General features: G+C 35.1%; 1 pseudogene; it reads left to right on the top strand.

Moving 5' to 3' along the window:
- The first annotated feature begins 558 nt into the window (after window positions 1-558).
- On the top strand, window positions 559-2,319 carry LOC122225929 (annotated as a pseudogene).
- The last annotated feature ends 11,653 nt before the right edge of the window (window positions 2,320-13,972 follow it).

Here is a 13,972-nt window from a genome sequence, read left to right as displayed (position 1 = left end):
TGAGCAAGCTTAGTGGCACCATTTTCCTAAAAACATTTGTTCACTTTGCATTTCTAGGTCACAATTTAGTAATTCTTGCAGTATTTCAAACTTTCCTTAAGGTGACTGAGTGGCTCAGGTAGTTACGTGTCCGACTTCGGCTCAGGTCATTATCTCACGGTTTGTGGATTTGAGCTCCGTGTTGTGCTCTATGCTGACAGCTCAGATCCTGGAGCCTGCTTGGGATTCTGTGTCTTCCCTCTCTCTCTGCCCCTTCCCTGCTTGCACTCTGTCTCTCTCAGTCTCTCAAAAATGAATAAAGACTAACAAATTTTTTAAAAATTAAAAAAAAAAAAAACTTTTTGGTGATAGTTGGTCAGTGATCTTTGATGTTACCGTTGTCATTGTTTGGGGGCACCACTAACTGTGCCCATATAAGGCAGAATTTACTCAAAAATCGTTGTGTGTGCTCTGACTACTCCACCTGACCAGCTGGCCCCCCATCTCTTTTAGCTTGGGCCTCCCTATTCCCTGAGACACACAATATTGAAATTAGGCCAGATGATAACCCTACAATGAATGCCTCTAAGCATTCAAATGAGAGGAAGAATTGCATGTATCTCAAATCAAAAGCTAGAAATGATTAAGCTTAGTGAGGAAAGCATATTGAAATCTGAGCTAGACCAAGAGAGAAGCTTCTTATGTCAGTTAGTCAAGTTGTGAATGCAAAAGAAAAGTTCTTGTAGGAAATTAAAAGTGTTACTTTGGTGAACACTCACATGCTAAGAAAGCAAAACAGTCCTATTGCTGATATGGAGAAAGTTTTAGTGATCTGGATAGAAGATCCAACCACCCACAATATTACGTTAAGCCAAAGCCTAATCCACAGCAAGGCCCTAACTCTCTGTAGTTCTGTCAAGGCTGAGAGAGGTGAGGAAGCTGCAAAAGAAAAGTTTGAAGCCAGCCAAGGTTGGTTTGTGATATTTAAGGGAAGAAGCAGTCTCCATCAAATAAAAGTGCAAGGTGAAACAGCAAGTGCTGATGGATAAATTGCAGCAAGTTATTCAGAAGACGTAGTTAAGATAATTCATGAAGGTGGCTACACTCAACAACAGAATTTCAATGTAGATAAAACAGCCTTCTGGTGGAAGAAGATGCCAGTTAGGATTGTAATTGCTAGAGAGAAGTCAATGTCTGGCTTCAAAGCTTCAAAGGACAGGCTGATTGTCTTGTTCAGGGCTAATGCAGCTGGTAACTTTAAACTGAAACCGATGCTCATTGACTACTCCAAAAATCCTAGGGCCCTCAAGAATTATGCTAAATCCATTCTGCCTGTGCTCTGTAAATAGAACAATGAAGCCTGGATAGCAGCACATCTGTTTACAACATGGTTTACTGAATATTTTAAGTCCACTGTTGAGAACTCCTGCTCAGAAAAAAAAAAAAAAGATTCCTTCCAAAATATTCATATTTGGCACCTGATCATCCAAGAGCTCTGATGGAGATGTACAATGGGATTAATATCATTTTCATGCTTCCTAACACAACATTTATTCTGCAGCCCATGGATCAAGGAATAATTTCTACTTTCAAGTCTTCTTATTTAAGAAACATATTTTGTAAGGCTACCACTGCCATATATAATGATTCCTTTGATGGATCTGGTGGCAAAGTCAACTGAAAACCTTCTGGAAAGGGTTCACCATTCTGGATGTCATTCAAGAACATTCATGATTCATGGGAACAGGTCACAATATCAACATTACCAAGAGTTTGGAAGAAGCTGATTTTAAACCATGAATGACATGGAGGGGTTCAAGTCTTCAGTGGAGGAAGTAACTGCAGATGTGGTGGAAACAGCAAGAAAACTAGAAGTGGAGACTGAACATGTGACTGAATGGCTGCAATCTCATGGTAAAACTTTCACAGATGAAGAGTTGCTTTTTATGGATGAGCAAAGAGAGTGGTTTCTTGAGACGGACTCTACTTCTGGTGAAGATGCTGTGAAGATTGCTGAAATGATGACAAAGGATTGAGCATATGACATCAACTTAGTTGCTAAAGCAGCAGCAGAGTTTGAGAGGACTGACTCAAATTTTAAAAGAATTTCTGCTGTGGGTAAAATATTATCAAACAGCATCACATGCTACAGAGAAATTGTTTGTGAAAGGAATAGTCAATTGGTGCATCAAACTTCATTGTTTTGTTTTAAGAAATTGCCACAGACAACCCAGTCTTCAGCAACCACCACCCCTGATCAGTCAGCAGCAGTCAACATGGAGGCAAGACCCTCCACCAGCAAAAAGATTATGACTCACTGAAAGTGCAGATGATGGTTAACACTTTTTAGCAAGAAAGTATTTTTTAATTAAGGTGCATACATTATTTTTTTAAGATAGAATGCTACTGCATACTTAATAGACCACAGTAGAGTATAAACATAAAAAAAAACACATAACTTTTGTGGGGCACCAGTGTGGCTCAGTTGGTTAAGCATCTGACTCTTGATTTTGGCTCAGGTCATGATTTCACAGTTCGTGAGATGGAAACACACATTGGGCTCAGTGCTGAGCATGGAATCTGCTTGGGGTTCTCTCCCTCATTCTCTGCCCCTCTTCACTCTTTCTCTCTCTCTAAAAATAAATAAATAAACATTTTTAAAAAACCCATACCTTTTGTGTGCATTGGGAAACCAAAAATTTCACTTGACTTTCCTTTATTGTGACATTCACTCTGTTGAGTTGATCTGAAACCAAACCATCAATATCTATGAGGTGTGCCTGCCTGGACAAAGAATAAGTGACCATTTGTGGCAGAAAAAGAGCAACTTGCTTATTATGTAATTTAGGTGATTTCTTATGGAGCTAGATTGGTGTGCTCTCATTTATACTGTAGTTACACTTAAAAAAAAAATATATATATATATGTACATATATATATATTTCAATTTTTTCACTACTTAGTAATGTAGAGTCTTCCCCTAAATTAAAAACAATAATAATGAAAATAAAATTTTGAATAACAGCTCTTGGTGAAGTCAAAGAAGTAAATTGTTTTTTTCCTCTTTAAGAGATGTTTGTCTTTGTTTACAAGAGTATCTTCAAGAGCATACCCAGGAAATAAATATGAACTTTCATATTTAATGAGAAAATCAAAGGATGCTCTAAGTCCAGTATTTAATAAAAAAAAAATTATTAGCATTACTGACATCACATATTGTCAATGTCCATGAGAAGTTATCAATCATTTAATCAATTTGCTCAGTCAGGGAAGAAAATAGTTACTCAATTCACTGAAAGAAATAATTAATCAAATCATGGTGTAGATAATATTCTTTGAATCTTTTTATATAGGAGGCATGAAAATAAACTATTGTTGATTAAAGTTTTCTTTTTTTTCTGCTAATTGCTACAGAAACACAATTTTTAGTCTTTTTTTTCTAGTTTTTTGTCCTTACTACATTTCCATATAATTAAGAAAATGATCTATTATTTCTTTCTCTACAATTAATGGGTACATTCTTCTCTCAGACTTCCTAATCTTGTGTGCCTTATGAACAGCTCTCTGGTGGTGCAACCATGACTTCCATTCCTGAGTGCAGGTTGTAATTATGAAACATGAAGATAGAAGTGTCCTTTTTATCTCTCATGCTGCAGCATTTGAGGATTTTTTTTCTGTACAATTAGAAGGATAGAAATACACCAAAAGTGCCAACACAAGGAAAAGAAAAACTACTATGACAAGTACAAACATTCTACACATAAATGTTCAAAAACAGAATAAAAAATCTGCTTTTAATACATAAATCTGAAGAAAACAGGTCAATATAGATATTAGGACCAAATGGAATCACTCTTGCAGTAATCCAAACACATTAAGTACTCTAACATATCTAAGATGATCAATGATAAAAGAAAGAATCTAAAGAAAGAAAATAAATTGTGTGAGATTTTAATGTGTTATAGTTTTATGTGGAAGTAAGAAGCTGAATGAAAAAAGAATTGATAAATGTTAGAAGAAAGAGAACAAGAAGAAATAGTTAACAAAAAGAGAATTGGTAAAGGGAATTCATGGCGATGAATATGCACAGTTCAGTTTTGTCTATCTATCATCTATCTATCTATCTATCTATCTATCTATCATCTATCTATCATCTTTGTATTGTGTCAATTTATCAAACCTAGGCTTTCACATTTTTTTAATTAAAAAAAATTTATTTATTATTTGAGAGAGAGAGAGTGAGACAATGTCCATGTGAGTGGGGGAGGGGCAGTGAGAGAGGGAGAGAGAGAATCCCAAGCAGGCTCGGTGCTGTCAGCACAGAGTCTGAAATGCGGCTCAATCTCATGAACCATGAGATCATGACCTGAGCTGAAATCAAGAGTTGGATGCTTAACAACCTGAGCCACCCAGGTACCCCAGAATTCACAATTTTTAAAAAATAATAATTGGCATAAATCTTAAAAAGTCATTTTCTTCAGATTTGCAATGTTGCTTACGATGATATATCTCCTTGTTAAATCATGTACTTGTGCATCATATATTAAAATATGAACTTAAGATCATGGACTGCCATATCCATATTTTACAAAGAAAATTTCAGATACTATAATCAACTAGTTGATTATTCACTCATATTTGCTTGCAAGAAATTAATAGTGTAACTTGGCATTATAAAGAAACCCTGAAAAGTATCCTAAATGCATTACTAAGAAGGACTTTGCATGAATTTCAGAATTTTACTGCCTATAGAGTGCTTTCCACACCTAAGCACTTTACATTTGTTGTATTACTTACTCTCATATTGAGAGAACAAGAGAAAAGAGATTAAATCTTAAGCACTATGGATTTAATGATAAGGAAGAGTTTCTTATCTGAATTGTTAATCTTTATTTTAAAGAGATAGATATTTATTTATCTTAGGTGATTTAAGGATAGTCCTTCTGAAAACAGGATTTTGAGTATGTGAGTTTATTCAGGTTAATCTCAACCTAATAATTCTGATCTGACAGGTTCTCAGATGCTTTTATTAAATAACAGATTTTCAATAAATAAATAACCGATTTTCTAAAGAATGACAGTAGTCAAACTCACAAAAGTGCTTTGCTCTTTATAGCCTAACTTCTTTTTTTTTTCTTTTTTTTTTAACGTTTATTTATTTTTGAGACAGAGAGAGACAGAGCATGAACGGGGGAGGGTCAGAGAGAGGGAGACACAGAATCTGAAACAGGCTCCAGGCTCTGAGTTGTCAGCACAGAGCCTGACGCGGGGCTCGAACTCACGGACCGCGAGATCATGACCTGAGCCGAAGTCGGCCGCTTAACCGATTGAGCCACCCAGGCGCCCCTATAGCCTAACTTCTAAGTCTCATAATCAGCATACATGATATTTATTACCTATTAATATGGTCTTTTTTTGTAATAATTTTGTAGTAAATTGTTTAGTTAGATAAATTCTGATTTCTGATTTAGTTTATTATTGAACCATTCATTCTTCTTATCATATGTAAAATTCTCTATTGAGGACAAGAATAGACTAAGCTGGACCGCACTGAATGATTGTGCAGGTTGCTTACTTCACAACTCTAGAGGAACCGTTCACATTGTAGACTTTGCCAATTTAAGTATTACAATTTTCTGCAGGCAGTTTAGTGCCATGTTCTAATAAAATTAGCTTATTGTGACAAAATTGCCTATAGATGGACATGAAGTATCTTGGGGAAGGGCTCCTTTTTCAAATTGCACAATAATGCTATATCAATTAGTGGCTGGCAGGACTGTTAGGTCAGATTGTCCAGTGCCTGGAACATAGAAAACAGTGGGGAAAAACTCATGTTCAATGCAGATAACTTGAGTAACAAGGGATTTAACAACAATGATAACTAGACTTCGCTGAGTATGTATAATATTACAAGTATTCCTCATTTACACAATGAAGGCTAATAGTACTACCTATCTCCAAAAAAATGCTTGGTAATAGTAGCATAATGTTAAGTCATTATTTTTATTAGCCTGAATAGAAAAAAAGAGTCTTAAGTGGAATATGACTGCTTTAATAATATAGTAAAGTAATGCCCTGAAGATAATTTATGCCCATTTGTACTATTTGCATTAATGAACACCTTGGTTAAATGTAAGTTTTATACTTAACTCTAATTTTCAATCATGGTAAATTTCTGAAGTCACCAAGTACAATTTGCTATTAACTGGAAAGAGTATTTGATGATTCAGTGGATTACTATAAGAAAATTGAGGTCTTTATGGTGCCAAACTCCTCACATAGCTAGATGTCTCACTTGATAATAGGTTGAGAGAAAGATTACTATGCAAATAATCAAGTTTAAAAAATAAATTACATTTGCTTTCACAGAAGAAGACAGAGATGAGATTCTGTTCATCTTTAACAGGCACATAATACAGTTCCTGGTTTGTTTGTTTTTTATAATGAACTAACATAAAGTATTTCAATATACTGGAAATAAGTCTTATAAGTAGGAGTGAGAGAAGGCAGATGGAACAATATATATAGTGAGGGGAAACTAATTGTTAGTATTAACTGATTAAAAAAGAGGAGTTCAGAGTTACTCCTGTGTCTGGTGTGATGACAGCCTTCACCAAGGTAAAATATTCGAGAATAATAGGTTGAGGATATACTAATGAGTTGAGCCATCTATGGAACACCCAGACATCTAGTAGAGTTGGTCTGGAGCTCCAGAAATTGGGAACAGAGACAGAGATTTAGCCTTTAACCATCAGGACAGGAAATACAGAGTGGTAGTAGTAGTAGTAGTAGTAGTAGTAGTAGTAGTAGTAGTAGTAGTAGTAAAAATAATAATAATAAACCATTAAAGCATTTTCAAAGTGCTGGTATTGTTCCAAGTGTCCTATATATACTATCCCATGTAAAACCCATATAAACCCTGGGAGGCAGGCATAATTATCTCCATTTTATAAATTAGAAACTGAGGTTTCTAAACCTCAGTTTAGAAATGGTTTGCCTCAGGTCAAATGCCTCCTAGCTGACAGGATTCAAACCCAGATAGTCTGCTTCTAAACCAACATTCAGTATAAAACAATACGGGCACCGAGACTTGCAGTCTGTGCTTTCCCATCTATGACCTGTGTGACTATGGTTATGTTACCTACCCATCCTCTGCCCTAGTTTCCTCATTTGCACAATGAGAGATAACAATACTAGCTGTCTCCAGAGAGCGCTTAGTTTATAGTAGCATTTAGTGAATGCTAAGTCATTATTTTTATTAGCCTGTCAATGAATGTTGACACTATGGAGGAAAAGGAGATTGCCTACATGGATGTGGAGAATGGGAAAACAAAAAGACCTTTGGTCCTTTAAGGGGTGGTTACATAGAGAGAAGTCTGAGGCTCTGTGATCATCCCAAGGAAAAAAAGTAAGTCTTCCAGACCTGGGCCTGGGCAGAATCTGGAAGCATAACCCAGGGTGGGTGTGGGTATGGGTGTGTGTTACACTTCTCCACAGAAAGCACTGCCTGGTGCTAAGAGGACAAAATGGGAAGAGAGATATGAAATGAAAAGGCTGGCATTCTATCCAAGTATAAGGTCCATGTAGAGGGATTGAGCAAAGAAAAATGAAGAGTCAGTTTAGATGGTTAGGAGGTAAAGTTTCGAGAAGTTTCTTAAGCAGGTGGCTGGGGCTTTCTAGGATGCCTATGACCTGGATGGTTGGCCAGAAGACAGCTCTAAAAGTTAGGAGGCTTTCTTGAGCTGTGTTTGGAGAGAATAGCCAAGATAGTAGGAAGAAATGAGGATGAGGCAGCATCACAGAACCAAGAGAGGACAAAGGTATTATGAAGTACATGGGGAACTGGGAGGTTTGGGTGAGACTGCATTCTCTCTAGCATCCCCAACTCAAACAATCCCTGCAACAGTTTCATGAGGGAGGTACTCTATTTATCCCCATTTTTTTATAGTTTAGAAAAATTAGGCAACAACAATTACCAATACCTTTGTCTAGCTAGTGTGAATGCCAGAGCTGGCTTTTGAACCCAGGCAGTCTGGCTCAAGTCCATGCTTGCAATCATCTGTTACACATTCCTTATTTCCATCTGGTTTCCATTTTGTTGTTGTTGTTTAAGAAATCTCTGCACCCAACTTGGGGACTGAGCTCATGACCCCAAGATCAAGAGTCTCACGCTCTACCAACTGAGCCAGTCAGGCACCTCCCCCTTATTCCCATCTGCTTTACTATTTCAGGAGACTCACTTTTTTACATCCCTTCTATGTTTTTGAAGAGAGATATCCTCTTTATATCATTTTCCCTCCACCTCTTCCATGCCAAACAAGTCTGGATAGGGGTAGAGGAGTGGCACAGTTTTAGTTTTTGAGGAACTTTTTTCTCAAATATATATATATATATATATATATATATATATATATATATATATATATATATATACACACTCTGAATCCTCTCCATTTCCCTGAGGGCTTCATGCTTTTTTTGCAACCAGTTACAGAAAAAAGAAAAGAAAAGAAAAGAAAAGAAAAGAAAAGAAAAGAAAAGAAGAGAAAAGAAAAACAAACTAAGTATTTTTTCTGCTTTTACCTTTTATAATAATATTATCCTGAAATATTGACAGTTTTGGAGCAGATTTAGGGTAAAGGAGGAAGGGAGAAGGAAGGGAGGAGGAAGGGTAAAGGAGTAACTTATTAAGAAAAAAATTGGTTAGTACTTCAAAACTAGTTAATGAATTACTGAATCATCAATGTTGGTAATTAAAAACAATTACTTTCTAAAATAAGAAATGTTTGTTAAATAATATTGGCTTGCTGTTTGGTGATATATAAAACTTAAAAAAAATTTCCAAATAGTGTTATATCTGTATTTAAAAATAGAGCAAGATGAAATAATGGGCACATTGAAAACTCAGAAGTCATTGTCACTTACACCCTTTCTCTCTTTAAGGATTAAATGATTCAAAACCCCTAATGAGCTTGAAGGTCTTACCAGAGCCCCAATGACTCCAAAGATAATCGATACTATTAATGATCACATAAGGTACATTAAGGATCAATAAACTCTATAACTTAAAATAGCCTGAGGTGGAATCATTTCTGTATGAATTAAGATTGCATTTATAAACACCAAAACATAATTGAATATTAAAATTGGTTAAATGAATAGATAAGTGCATGAATAGAATAAAAGGTCTAGCATAAATCATGATGGTTTGCTTTCTGGTCTTATACTCTTTTTGAATAGTTTAATCTCAGATGATTACATATAGATTTTAAAAGACTAATTTTCTGTTAAAATGAGTAGTTTTTTTAAATGTGTATTTCCCATTAGCTTTTAAGTATCAAATTCTGATGCTAGAGATAGTGAAAGGATTCATTTAGGTGGATTTGATTGTTGGGGTAAATATAGTATCTGAAAATTAATCTGAAACTATATTCAAAATTCAATTTTCCCCAGCCTACACTTACTCTCTAGCTCAAAAGTTTTTAACTTTGGGTGTACTTCAAATTGCCTGGGGAATGTTTAAAAATACCATTTACTCAATCCCACCCAGGAAAATTAAATCAGAATCTCTGGAGGTGGAGCATTAGTGTTTCTCAAAATCTTCTCAGTGATTCCCGTGTGCATCCAAGGCTGAAAAGCTACCATTCTAGTCTTTTTTTATTAGCTTTATAATTTTAAGATAATTCTATTGCTTGTCTGGAATGTTAGATTTTCTGGGATGAGGAAATGGTGGGCAAAAGTTACTTCATATGTTTATTCATTCACCATGAAAATACATATTGAGATTTTGGAATAAATTATTATGTGACGGTCTGGGGAACACAAATACAAATAACACAAAGCCCTAGTTCTCAAGCAACTTATGGTCTATTATAAGAAGAAAAGATGGGAATTGGGGGGGTGTATCTTAAAAGATACAGAATAAAAAAATAAGGCTAGACAAGTATGTTTTGTCTAATAGTGGAGGTTATTAAAAGAAAAAGAAAAAGTAATTTAGAATTCTCATTAAAAAAATCATTGGAGGATTGGGGTGCCTGTGTGGCTCAGTTGGTTGAGTGGCCGACTTTGACTCAGGTCATGATCTCACAGTTCGTGGGTTTGAGCCCTGCTTCGGGCTCTGTGCTGACAGCTCAGAGCCTGGAGCCTGCTTCAGATTCTGTGTCTCCCTCTCTCTCTGCCCCTCCTCCACTCCTGCTCTCTCTCTCTCTCTCTCTCTCTCTCTCTCTCTTTTTCAAAATTAAATAAACATTTAAAAAAATCAAAAAAAATCATTGGAGGACTCTGAACATGATTGGTGTTATGTTTTGCAAGAAGAAAGCAGATACAGAGAGTTGAGTCATACAATTAATTTGATATTTTAGATCAAAGTTAAATGAGAGATTAATGGCAAAAATGAGAATCCAGAAGAGGGAACAGATGTTTGGAACATTATGGAGGCAAAATCCACACAATTCGTAGGCTCAAGACATGTGGTGAGGAGGGTGGGGTTGGGGAAAATCAGACCTGAGTCCAATATTCAAGCCCGATTTTCTAGGATGAAGGTCCTGCTACCCAAGAAATGGGCAGGTATGTGGAGGGAGGAGAGAGATGCTTTTTTGACATGTTAGATTTGAAGAGCTAGTGGGATGTTATGTTGATGTCCAGCAGGCAACATGGAATAAGAGATAACGGTTTGGGGAAAAGCCTCACAGAGATTAAAGTAGGGGGAGGTAAGAGCTGCATTTGAGAGAAGGTTGGGAAAGTAAAGGGAAGAAAGAAAGCTGCGCCTTAGGAATACCTGGATTCTAGGACAAGAAAGGGTTGAAGTCAGGACACTGAGCTAAGTAAGAGAAGTGAAGGAGGCCAAGAGAAATAATTGTTAAGATGAGGATGATTGATAGCAACTCAAAAGGTGATTCAGAATTTATTCTGACAAAAGGCTGTAAGTTTGATAACCAAAGTTTTGCTAACAAAATAGTTTGGACACAGGAAGCCAACCTGAAAATCACTGAGCAGTACATGTGTGGCAAGGCAAGGAACACTGATTATCCTTTGAAGAAACCTAATCTTTAAAAGAAAAATATGACCTTTCCTTTATATTACTTATTGTAAGGATATAATATATATTTTTTAATTGTAGGAATAAGTCTAATTGTTTCTCTGCAGAGGAGTTGATAGAAAGGAGAGACTATAAGTGAAAAGAATAAAAGTAGGAAAAGCTAGCTAGCTGACTAAAAACTCATTTGAGAACCATTTATTTCCCCCTTCCCTTCCCCCATTGCCTTCTGTTAAGTTTCTCAAGAGAGGGAGGGAGGCAAGCCTAAGAGACTCTTAAATACAGAGAACAAACTGAGGGTGAATAGGGAGTGCGGGAGAGGGGGAAATGGGTGATGGGCATTGAGAAGGGCACTTGCTGGGATGAGCACTGGGTGTTGTATGTAAGCCAATTTGCCAATAAATTACATTCATAAAAAATAAATAAATAAAAATTTTTCAAGAACAAAGAAAGACAAAGAACCATGATCTTCTCACCACATCTTTTTCTTACAAGAGTCCTTGGGTGAAATCAACTGGTATGGCTTAATTAATATTGAAGTTCAATTGGACAGGTGATTAATAGTAAGATAAAATGATAAGGCTGCTGCCTGCAGGTTGCACATTGTTAAAAAGTAATGAAAAAAATCAAAATTAAATACTCAATGCATTTCGAATATTGATATTTATGAGCACATTACAAAGCAAAATGCAAAAAACAAAAAAATGTAAATTTAGAATGTATAAATATTAAATGTCATTTTAACATTACTATAGACTCAATTAAAAGCAAAATATTATTAAAATAAACAAAATATTAGAAAAAAGGAAGAAAATTTAATTTTCAAAGACAAATTGAAAGCAAAAAAATATTATTTGGTTTTATAAATTTGTAACCTTAAGAGACAAAGCTTCCTTCAATCCATTTTGTTTTAAATTTTCTAATTGATAAGCTCTCTCTACATTTGCATGGTCAGGGCTATGCTGCAGAAGAAGTTACAAACCATTTCTACACATTTTCCTGTGATTCATCTTCAAATAATTCTACTTCTTGCTTGATAATTTAAAAACCTTTATACTTTTCTTTCAGGAATTGCTGTTTTTAAAGTTAAATTAGAGCTGTAGTTTCTTTTTCTTCTGTTTAAACATTTCTAGTTTATCTTTATGACCTTTAATTTTATTTTATGTACCTGGAGATTTTTATACAGTTACCTCTCTCACTTTCAATAGTGTCTCATTTATAAGATACCAGTGTAGGATTATTCTTGCAGTACAAATTTGCAAGACCATGATGTGTTTGCTTATTATGTTAGGCACTGACCATGTGAAAATTGTAGACTACTTTTTTGCTTAATCCTTTTTGTATAACTTGAACAATTAAATTATTAGTTTTAGTCTTACAGTGTAAGAAATTTGAGGATAAAAAATAAAATAATATTGGGGCACCTGGGTGACTCAGTCGTTTAAGCGTCCAACTCTTGATTTCGGGTCAAGTCATGATCTCATGGTCATGAGATCCAGCCCCACATCAGGCTCAGTGCAGAGCATGGAGCCAGCTTAGGATTCTTTCTCCCTCTCTCTCTGCCTTTCCCTGGCTGATGCTTCTCTCTCTCTCTCTCTCTCAAAATAAGTAAACTTAAAATAAAAATCTTATACAAACAAAATTACCAGTACCTTGGTACTTTAAATTGGTGTCATACAGGTGAATTCTGAAACATCAAAAACTCGTGTTGAAATCACTAAATTCCATTTCTAACAATATCATAGTTCTTAGATCTTAAAATAATGGCATCCAACAAGGTCAGCTTTTGTAAGTGAGGCACTATATGTTAAGTGGTTCAAACTGACATAATGCTCTGCAATATTCTGTAATTTAATTATTATGACCCTCCTATAAAGTAATAAAATTGCTAAGGTTATAAAGTTGTTCTTTAGAAGAGATTCTCTTGCCATTTAGATTGTTTTGTTTTGTTTTTGTTCTTGGCATTAGACTGAGATGCCAGATGTCCACAGGAAAGTATACTAATATTTTAATAATTGTGTTTTTATTCTTTGAATTGATTATGAGATTTAAAATAAATTACAATTTAAAGTATTATTTTACTTGGAGAAAATGATTTGTTATTTTGCATTTGCAACATTTGCATTTAACATGACAGTAAATGACATAAATGTAAAAGCAAATCTATTTCAAGAGTTTCCCCTTTTTTAATGTTTATTTATTTATTTTGAGAGAAAGAGAGAAAGAGCATGCAGGCCTGTGTGTGTGAATGGGGGAGGGGCAGATAGAGAGAGAGAAAGAGAGAATTCCAAGCAGGCTCTGTGCTGGTAGCACAGAAACCATGAGATCAAGACCTGAGCCGAAATCAAGAGCCGAAATCAGGGCCTGAGCAGAAATCAAGAAACCAACTGAGCCACCCATGCACCCCTCAAGAGTCCCCTTTTTAATAAGTTAATATCATGTATTATATAGGGGAGACTACAAAAAATTAAGATTGAATAGTACAATTTAATTTTCAGGGTCTTTTATTTACTTTCTATTTCTTTTTTCATTTATTTTCATATGTATCTATCATCTATCTATCTATATATCTATCTATCTATCTACCTATTGCAATACCCACACATATGTACAAACATATACATAGATATTTTGACTCCATACGTCTGCTTGAAAGTTTTGTTCTGTCTAGAATAACCAAAGCCTCCCTTTTTAAATTTCCAAATCTCATTCAAATTACAGATACTGTACAAATCCTACCTATTTTATAAATTTTCTCTGATAATCACAGCACGAAATCCTCTGTCCTTCCTTTGAATATCTTGTCTTTAACATTTGTATTGTTTTTTTATTAAATATGTGCTTCCTCTCCATAGTTCTTACAATGTTACACTGCGTAAATATTTTTATTTAACTTCTATATACAATCAACTGAATTGTAAAATTATTATTATTTTTAAAATATTTTATTTTTAAGTA

Source organism: Panthera leo, chromosome C1 (genome assembly GCF_018350215.1).
Source record: "Panthera leo isolate Ple1 chromosome C1, P.leo_Ple1_pat1.1, whole genome shotgun sequence".
Taxonomy (NCBI): Eukaryota; Metazoa; Chordata; class Mammalia; order Carnivora; family Felidae; genus Panthera; species Panthera leo.
Note: the sequence above shows the minus strand (reverse complement) of the source record. Positions and strands in the feature narration are given on the sequence as shown.